This window comes from Cryptomeria japonica, chromosome 1, assembly GCF_030272615.1.
Source record: "Cryptomeria japonica chromosome 1, Sugi_1.0, whole genome shotgun sequence".
Lineage (NCBI taxonomy): Eukaryota > Viridiplantae > Streptophyta > Pinopsida > Cupressales > Cupressaceae > Cryptomeria > Cryptomeria japonica.
In genome coordinates, this window is record NC_081405.1 from 69,585,841 (window position 1) to 69,596,652 (window position 10,812).

Consider the following 10,812-nt stretch of genomic DNA (forward strand, 5'->3'; position numbering starts at 1 on the left):
GATGGAGGCTATGTAAGATTTGGTAATGATGCACCATGTCTAGTGAAAGGTAAAGGATCTTTAACACTTCTTGACAATGCAAGATGCAATGATGTTTATTGGGTTGAAGGTTTGAAATACAATTTGTTGAGTGTAGCACAGCTAAACAATACAGGTTACTGAATAGAATTTTAGAAGGGAATTGTCAAAGTTCATGACAAGAATGGAAAGTTAGCTGCTACCGGGACACAAACAAAAGGTAACATATTTCACCTTGACTCAACTCAGAACAAGTGTTTGTATGCATAGATAGATGATACCTGGTTATGGCATAAAAGGTTTTGACATGTAAATTTTGATAATCTGATCAAAATAAGTAAGAAGCACCGAGTAAGAGGTCTACTGAGTCTTGAAAAGCCTGAGAATGCTATGTGCCAAGGATGCTAGATGGGTAAGATGACAAGATCAAGCTTTACAAGTAAGTATTACACTTCTAAGGGAATTTTAGATCTTGTGCACACTGATCTTTGTGGTCTTATGAAAGTTCAAAGTTATTATGGTGATAAATATTTCATATTATTTGTGGATGACTATTCAAGGATGATGTCAGTTATGTTTTTAAAAGAAAAATCAGAAGCTTTTCAAATGTTTAAATGGTACAAGGCAAGAGTTGAAAATGAAATAGGAAGACAATTGAAATCTCTTAGATCAGATAGAGGAGGAGAGTTCACACCTGATGAGTTCAACTTATTCTGCAATGATCATGGTATTAAAAGGCAAGTCTCTAGACTGAGAAATCCACAACAAAATGGAATAACTGAGAGAAGAAATAGATCTATTGTGGATTGTGCCAGAACCCTGATGATTGAAAAGAAAGTGCCACAAACATTCTGGAGATAAGCAATAAGCACAACAGTTTACACCCTGAATCAAGTACAACTGAAGAAAGGTACTTTGAAGACACCATATGAAATATGGTATGACAAGAAACCTAATGTAAGTTATTTTAAAATCTTTGGAAGTAAATGCTATGTACACAAAGATGATAGAAATGGCAAGTTTGATCAGAAAAGTGAAGAAGGAACATTTCTAGGTTATTCTTCTAGAAGCAAAGAATTTAAATGTCTGATCAAATCATCTAACAAAATAGTAGAAAGTGCAAATGTGAGAATTGATGAATTTGGAGAAAGAAATGATGAAGGAAATTCCAAAGAACCAAAAGATTATGATGAATTTGTCTATGTTAAACCGATAAGTTTTACCGAGAAAACTGTTGAAGAAAATAACTAGTTACCGAGTGGTGAAGAAGATCATATAGAGCCTACCGAGCCTATATTAGCCAAGTATGTCAAAAGGCATCATGCACCAAGTTAGATTATAGGAGATAAGGATGATCCAGTGATGACAAGGAACAAACTGAGACATAACACATGTCTAATATCAGAATTTGAATCGAGAATAGTGAAAGAGGCATTTAACAGTGAAGATTGGATAAATGCTATGACAGAAGAGATTGATCAAATCAAGAAGAATGACACATGGTCACTAATCCCAAGACCAAATGACAAAAATGTAATCGGTACAAAGTGGATTTTCAGAAACAAGCTAAATGAAAAAGGTGAGGTCATTCAAAATAAAGCAAGACTAGTTTGCAAAGGTTATGCTCAAGAAGAAGGAATTGATTATGGTGAAACTTTTGTACTTGTGGCTAGACTTGAAGGAGTAAGAACATTGTTGGCATATGCTGCTTTCAAAAACTTCAAGGTATATCAAATGGATGTCAAATTTGCATTTCTGAATGGAATATTAGAAGAAGAAGTTTTTATTGAACAACCTGAAGGATTTGTTGAAGACAATAATAAAGATCAAGTATGTAAATTGAACAAAGCATTATATGGTCTGAAACAAGCACCTAGAGCATGGTATGAAAGATTGCACTCTTATTTTATTAAGATTGGTTTTATAAGGACAAGTGAGAATAGCAATATGTACATGAAGAATGATGAAAATGGAATACTGATCTCAGCCATATTTGTTGATGATATTATATTTTGTGGAAATGACTCTCTATGTAAGAACTTTGGAAATGAAACGAGAAAAGAATTTGAGATGTCATTAATCAGTGAGATAAAGTATTTTATAGGTTTACAGATACTGTAAATGAAAAATGAGATTTTCATTTCTCAATCCAAGTACATAAAGGAAATCTTGAAGAAATTTGGAATGGAGGATTGAAAACTAGTAAGTACTCCTATGACTACCAACTGTAAACTATCAAAGAATGATGAATCTCCATCTGTTGATGAGACACTTTACCGATCTATGATTGGAAAGCTACAATATGTTGTTCATAGCAGACCAGACATAGCACATGAAGTAGGTATAGTTGCAAGATTCTCTGTAGATCCCAAGGAAACACACATGAAAACAATCAAAAGAATTTTTAGATACTTGAAAGGCACCAAGGATTATGGCTTAGTATATCAAAAAGGAAATGATTTTGATTTAAAAGTTTATACTGATGCTGATTGGGTAGGCAACATTGATGACAGGAAAAGCACAAGTGGAGAAGCTTTCTTTCTAGGAGAAAGACTACTGAGTTGGCTTAGCAAGAAACGAGGATGTGTTTCACAGTCAACAACAGAAGCTAAATACATTGCTACAACATTGAATTGTACCAACATAGCATGGATCAAACAACTATTGGAAGGAATAAATGAGAAAGTTACCGAGCCAGTAACTATATTCTGTGACAATACTAGTGCCATTAACATTTTGAAGAATCCTATTATGCACTCTAAGACAAAGCACATCTCTATCAAATATCATTATCTTAGAGAAGAAGCTCAAGAGAAGAAAGTGGTGTTGGAATATGTTAGCACAAAGGAACAAATAGCAAATATCTTCACCAAGCCACTACCAAGGGACACTTTTGAATATCTCAGAAGTAAGTTAGGGGTCCTACCCCTATCTTCTACTCATTGACCGAGTTCGGTGAAAGCATCAATTCAATGACTCTATCAAATATCTTTTAAGAGTTGATGCCGATTTACACACTTTAGGATGTTTTCTAAAGGTGTGCAAGAAATAATGAAGGATACAATACATGGAACAGGAATTGAAGACAAAATGCTCTGACTGAGACTCAGTTGATACATAATAGCAGGAAATCACTTCCTACAGGAATAAATTATGTTTTAGTTCTTTACTTTTTGGCATTGTTGTCAAAGGGGGAGAAGACTGATTAAAAAGACTGAAACTGGAGATTGAAAAAAGGGGAGAAGATTAAAGAAAATAGGAGAAGTCGGTTGATAGCAAGAGAGCATTTTAGTATTTCAGAATCACAGCAATCTGAATCTTTTTAAGGTTAAATCAATTGGTTTTGCCATCAATGCCAAAGGGGGAGATTGTTGGCATTTGGCATTATAACAGACAATGGGAGATTGTTGGCATCTCAATAAGGATATTGAGAAGGTTGTTGATGATTATGGATATAACTGATTAAGGATGTTTATTGTCTTGATATTATTATTTTGTCATTGATGTCAAGAAATTGATTTTCTAATTCAGTATGATGTTGCCATATCTTGAGAAGTATGATTTGAAGAGTATAAAGATGTCGATAAAAGACACAGAAAGAATATGATGAATAAGGGGATGAATAAGGTATTCAATGGACAACTATTACCGAGTCAGACAATGATGAGATCATGATGTTTAGATTGTTTTATTATCATACATATGTTGTAAATTGTAAGGATAATACTATACTATGTTACCGAGCAAAGAACCTAGTCGGTAAACCCTAAGGTTATTGCTATCGGTTAATGAAGGCAGAATGTCTACTGAGTGAAGTTTAGTATTTATTGAGTTGTTACCGAGTTTTAACCGAGCTGTAACAGAATACATTAAATGGTTACATGCGTTATTTAATGAAGGAAGTTGATAAGCTGGAACTAATTAAATGATTGGTATGCCGTGCATGAAGTTTGTTAATGAATCTATGGAAAAGGAAAATCAGCATGAAGATCTATAGCTTAGATTAAACCGCAATACCCTAGCACAACTTCCAAGAAATGTATGCAAGTTCCAAGGCAAGGTAAAATATTTTCAGATCAAAGGATAAATTGAACCTAGTCAAAGTTTGAAGATCTGATGGCTATGATTGATCATGGGAAATGTGATCAAGGAGATTAAGAAGTTGGCGAATTGTTTATAAATAGGGAACTATTGATAAACAATGTATGCAGGCAAATGTAGGCACAGGGATGCTACATAGTGATTACCGAGCACAGAAGCTTGAAGACCTGTTTGAATAACAGAGTATAGAAGCCCAACAGATGGACATGAATAGTTCTATGTCTAGATTGTATTGAGCAAATAAGAATCTTCTTTAGCATTTTAGATGTGAAGTTGCAGATAGATTTTTATTACTGTTATTTTGTGAAAGTGACAGAAAATCTCTAAACCGATTGGACTTAATAATCTTATTTGTAAAACCCTCTAGCAAGGTGACATTCTGATTGAGTGTTTGAAATCCTTTAACAAGGTCACTTCTAACAAGGTGAAGATCCTAATAGATCTGAGGGAAATCCCTTAACCGGGTCACATCTAGCAATGTGTTTGTAATCTTTAACAGGATTTGCTTTTAATCGAGCATACTCTAGAAGAGTATATTTCTTAGTGGGTCCGAAATCCCATAGTGGTTTTCCCCTATTTGGGTTTCCACATTAAATATGGTGTTATGAGGTTTATGATGTTTATATGCTTTTGAGTTTGCATGTTTAGCACTTTTGGTTATTGTAAAGCGGAAAATCGCGATCGAACCCTAGTTGCTCTCCCCTCTTCCAACTCCAAGGAGAGAGAAGGGAGATGCACTAGGGTTGATGGTTTTCACTTAAGGGAGAGACTTTACATTCAAAAGAGGGGTTGAAACCCACAAGATCCAATCCCACACAATGCAAGATTGGATGCTAAATGTGTTTCAAGGGTTAAGAAAGCAAGGCTACCCTCTTTTGTAAAGAATGTTGATAGAAGAATTAAGCTAGGAATGCATAGAAAGTGATAAAGATTCGCTTATAAACTGAGATAGGGATATGATATGAAGCTGCGGACCTGGAATTAGCAGTAAAATGTCGATACGGCGCTGTCCTGCAAATTTGAGCAAAAGTTGTCGGGACGATGGCCCCCAGCGCCACGGTCCTCCAAAAAAATCGCGAAACGAAGGGGGATCTGTTCGTCTCTGCACAAGGATTCCAGATCTTCAATTTCAGCCGCGTACCTGCAACCTACACATAGAAAAGCGAAGACGATTGGGGGGTTAGGGATTAGGAGTTTGCCTTTAGGTCAAACCCCGGTTTTGGAATTAACCAAGAAATGAGAAATTGCTGTAAATGTAATGTAAAACAAGTACTAATACCTTGTTGTAAGGATGTTTGTATCCTTATGTGCGAAGGTATAGATGTTGTTGTTTGTTGTGTGTTGTATGTTGTATGTAGCATGTAGTATGCAATCTCCTCTTCAATGGTTGAATCCTTGTCTTGAATGCAACACTTATCCTTGAATGGAGACTTAGAATGATCAATTGCTTGAAGGAATGCTTGAATGCTTGAATGCTTGAGTATAGTTTCCACACTTTTTCCATCATATCGAATGAAAGAGGAAAATGTAGTTTATATACTTGCCAATTAGGGTTAATAGACTGATTTTCCTGACCTTAGGCCGACCAGAAAAGTTAATTTCCAATTTGCAAACAAAAAGACCTGAGACCCCATAGGAGACCGAGCCCAAAATAGGCCCAGGGACCAGGGTGCTGGGTGCTCTGGTCCCACCTCCCGGGACAGTAGGGTGCAAAGGAGGTTCAGGCCAGGGTGCTTGAAAAATGCAGTTTTTAGTGTCGTAATCAGGTTTTGGGGTCTCCATTCAGGTTGCGTGTTGTGTCGCCATCGTGAATACCGAAATGCAGTCGAAATTGCAAGTGTCACAATTTTAGGACGCTACATTTAGCCCCCACTTTAGCGGGAGTATAAGCGTACGCCAATACTTCCGGTAAAGTACAAGGAAACAACATTGAAAAAATTTCACCACGTCAAGGAGGCAAGATACACCAAGCCCCCAGTGGACTAAGGATCTTACGACTTCGATTGACAAAGTAAAAGGGAAGATCACGAGGGAGAACCATGACTATCAGTAGCAAGGTTCCCTCACTATGAGTCATGCAGGAAAGATATGAAAAATTTTCAAGGCAAGGCTAAATTTGCCAAGAAATTTTCAAGTATCTTGAAAGGATAGACAGGGTGTATGCCCCCCTACGTTCAAGCGATCGCACACGCCTCACCGGGGGTGATTTCTTTAAGGTAGTGATACATATAAGAAATGAGAAAGGAGCACGTTATCGCAAGGATTTAGCCCCCAAGTGTGAGATAAGCCCAAGGATAACAGACACAAAACACAAAGCACAAGGTGACTTCGCTTTCCTCGGGTCAGTATGCTGTATGATAATTCATGTATATCATATGTATGTATGCATAATTGTTCTTCATTCCCTAATCAAGGAAGGTCACCTAGAAGAAGGGAACACATGTGTCTTTTGAGTCAACATGAGAGAGATCGAGAGATCTCAATGCTTTGCATCGTCCTCAAGTAGACAACACTAAGGACAACAAATAGAAGAATGAGAATAACATATAGAAGAAGTAACAAAAGAGAGGAGGAGAGAATCTGCTATGCTAATGTAACTAGTCTAGCACGTCAGCTACCCCCCGATCTTGCTGATCAATGTTTCGGGAAGGTAGGGAACATGCTAGAGGAGGAACATCAAACACAGTAGATGGAGCTATCACAAGATCCAAACAAGGGCTATGTTCATATCCCAAGCCGCGGTGTTCTTGTCTAGGAGCTAGGATAAGGGCTTTAGAAAATTCATTAGATAAATGGTTATCAATATCAACAAGTTCATATTCACTATCAGAATGAACAGGAGAAACATTTGCATCATGAATAACATTTTCATCTATATCATCATCAAGATTTATAAAAATAGGATCTTTAACTCGCACAGGATCAAGACCATCATGCATCTTATGTTTAGGAGATTTAGGCTCAATTTCCGGTTGGGAAGAAAATGGAATAATGCTTGTTGAAGGTGTTTTTGGAGATTGCAAATTTTGAGAAGCAGCTACTTGAGCCCTAAGACGACGCTTTCGTCGGCGTTCACGTGTAGAACGATTTCGTCTAGTCTTAATGGGAAGATTAGGAGATTGAGGAGGAGGAATGTTCTCATCCTTTTCATTTGGGTGTTTAGGTTGTGGTCTCTTAGGTTGAATAATAGGAGAAGAGGAAGGTCTCTTCTCTCTATAAAAGGAAGGAGGAGGAACTGCTCCATATAAAGGAGGAATTTTTGGTTTAGGAAGGAGACCAAGTCCATCATGACGAGGAGGTATAGGTCTACTCTTAGGAAGTTTATTAGATATAGGCATAGTCACATCCATAGGGATGGGTTGGGAATCTTCTTGAGGAAAGACATTGGTTTTATCTTTCAAAGGGAGAACTTCCTTCTCAAGAACGATAGGAATGTCAAGTTTGGGTGTTCTAGGTTCACTTAGAGAAAGGATCATATCTTTTTTCCACTTTTGATAAGATTTGAAAAGATGATCACTTCGCGGAGGAAGAGATTGGAATTGTTTAGGCCAAAAGTAATCTATAGGAACACTAGAAGTTCTTTCAGCTGGTTTAAAGAGACTATGATTGACAGTAACAACTTCACCATTATGGGGAAATTTCAAACACTTGTGGATAGGAGAAGCAATAGCTTTCATGGAAGATAGCCAAGGATAGCCTAGCTTCACATGAAATTGTTCAGATGATGGAATAATAGCAAAGTCCACATCAAGGGATTTGTTATGGACCTCAATAGGTAATGTAATAGAACCAATTGCAGGAGAAGAAAATGCATCAAATAATTTCACAATCACATCTGTTTTGTCATAAATCACTTGATTCAATTGCAAAGTAAAAAGAAATTCTTCAGTAATGATATTAACCATGCAAGAAGGATCAATAAGCATTCCACGACAAGGTGTATTTTTGACTTTTGCAACTATATATAAAGGACCATCAGGTGCCCTGATAGTTTCACTGGAATCAAATGTGATGGAAAGTTCTTTAGGGATTTTCTGCTGCTCCACAAAGTTAATCACATTTGGAGTCATAGACATAAGATCATCAGGTGAGACAGAGGAATCAGTAGTATCAATCGCATTAGAGGTATGAGAAGGCAATGGATCAGTGAAAATCTGAAGATTTTGGTCAGGAAGAGCTACAGATTTGTTGCCTTTATCATTCACACCAGAAACAGAGATAGTATTATTATCAATCAAATCTTGAATTTTCCCCTTTAAAGCAAAACATTTTTCAGTATCATGCCCAGGTTGACGATGAAATTGACAAAAAGATTTGTTATCAAAATAAGGTGAAGTAATCTTTGCAGGATCAATTTGCCTTATAGGAGGAAGAGTAAGCACATTTTGTTCCAATAACTTATTCATAATACTATGCAATGATTCATTCAAAGGAGTGAACTTTCTTTCTTTCTTGAAAAACTTAGAAATAGGAGACACACTTGATGCTGCATTCACATTGTTGTTGATGATGTTTTCATTGAATTTAATGGACTCTCTGTTTAGTTTAAACTTCCCAAATGGTTGTTGACTACTATCACCCTTATCACTCGGAGTCATAGGATGTGATTGTTCCATTTGACTCACAGTCAGTTGATAATTGTGAAGAGTTGCGCACAACTGTTGGAAAGAAGTAAACTCAGAAAATAGGAGTTTGTCTCGAATATCTTTTTGTAAATTAGAAATAAAGATTCTTTGAATATCATTGTCAGGCACTGGAAAAGAAATTTGAGCATACAAATGCTTATATCTACCAATGAAATCAGTCACTTTTTCTTTAACACCTTGTTTACAATGCATTAAATCAATCAAAGTAACTTTAGGACTTATATTGTTTTGAAATTGTTGAATGAAAGCATTTGCAAGTTGTTCAAAAGAAGTAATAGAATAAGAAGGCAACGAGCAATACCATTGTAGGGCTTTGTCTCTTAATGTTCTAGTAAACAATTTTGCAAGCAACCTTTGGTCATAAGCAAAATCAGTACATATTGTTTGAAAGGTCTTAACATGTGTTAGAGGATCACCCTTACCATTATAAAGCTCCAAATGCGGGATTTCAACATGTTTAGGGGGGATAGCTCGAACAATGTCAAGAGAAAGTGGGCTCGCAACGTCAAATGTGGGCACACTAAACTTAGATTGATTCATAGAGGCAATTTGTTGCTGTAAAGAAGAGATAGTTTGTGCAAGATTGTTAATGGTCGCTTCAGTCGAAGAGTTCATATTAGACGTGTTAGATTGTGATGGAGGTGTTATGTTATTGAAAGAAGGTAGAGAGTAAGGTGGTGGGACACTATGATAGTTAGTCATAGGAGATGATTGGACAGGAGGAACACTACAAGGAGGAATGGAAAATGAATTGCCCCCTTGCGTCATGTTCATTGGTGGAGATATAAGAGGAACACTCACTGAAGGAATGAATGAAGAAGTTGGATTGAATGAAGGAAGAGGGTTGATTGAAGAAGAGGGATTACCCCCATGATTAGTGATCATAGGAGGAATATCTTGTATTGAAGTAGTCATTATGTTTGATGTAAAAGTAGGTATACTAGCAATAGAAGTCATCAAAGGAATAGAATGATTGTCTTGAGTAGGAGGTTGTGTATAACCTAAGGTTTCGGCACAACTTTTCATAGGCATCACATTTGAATCCACAATGTGTGCAATACCACGCAAAATATCAATTCCATTCTTATCACTTTGAAGCATACGTTTTAGACCCTCAATTAAAGGAAGAGCTTGACTATCAGGGTATTCTTGAGACATCCACTGTCGAAAATTGTCAAATTGGTTATCCAATTTTGAAAGTTGTTCTATAGAAACCTCATGGAGAGCTTCTTCATCATTAAGAGGATTAGAGGAATTACCCATGTCTTCGTTAAAAAGGTCATTCAAGTTAGGTTCCATCTCCTCAGTAATTAAACCTTGGAAAGACTTAATTCTAAGGCTTCGTCTAACAGGAATAGTGTAAGTAGGGCTTATTGTTGTAAAACTCATGCACTAAAGAGAGAGAGAAGATTTTGAATTTTAGAGGTAGCAAATTTCAGTAAAACCAGCCAATCTTCTAGATTTAAGCTGTTAAATACAATCAGGACAATCTCCCGAAATTTCGGAAAAAATGTTCAGGACCGTGGCGCTCGGAGTGCACACGGTCCTCGCAACTTTTTTTGAAATTTGCAGGGATGAAAGTTATGATGATTTTACAGCTAACCTGAAAAAATTGAGTGATTTTACGATCTGTAGATAGGCCAAATTAAAGTTGCAATCTCAAAATTGAACCCTACCAAGATTGTCAAAAAATGCAAAATTTGAATTTTGAAAAAGAGAGGGAAACTAAAATTTTGAATTTTATGATTTTAGAGGGAATACCAACAGCAATGCAAGTTTTGAAATTTGAAAATTGACTCAATTTCACGCAAAATTCACTTCTGAAAGCGGAAATCAAAGTTGTTGTAATTAAGCACTTAATTTCAAAAGTCACAAATTGCAAAAATTTGGATAAATCACTGAAATTTCGAATGAATGATAACACACTTTTCAGATTTAGGACTGTAAGAAACACAATTTTGACACAAATTTCAATTTCACCAATTTTCGAATGTTTAGAGGCCTTAATCCAAGCAATCACAAGACCAACTTTGACTGTAATTTTGAA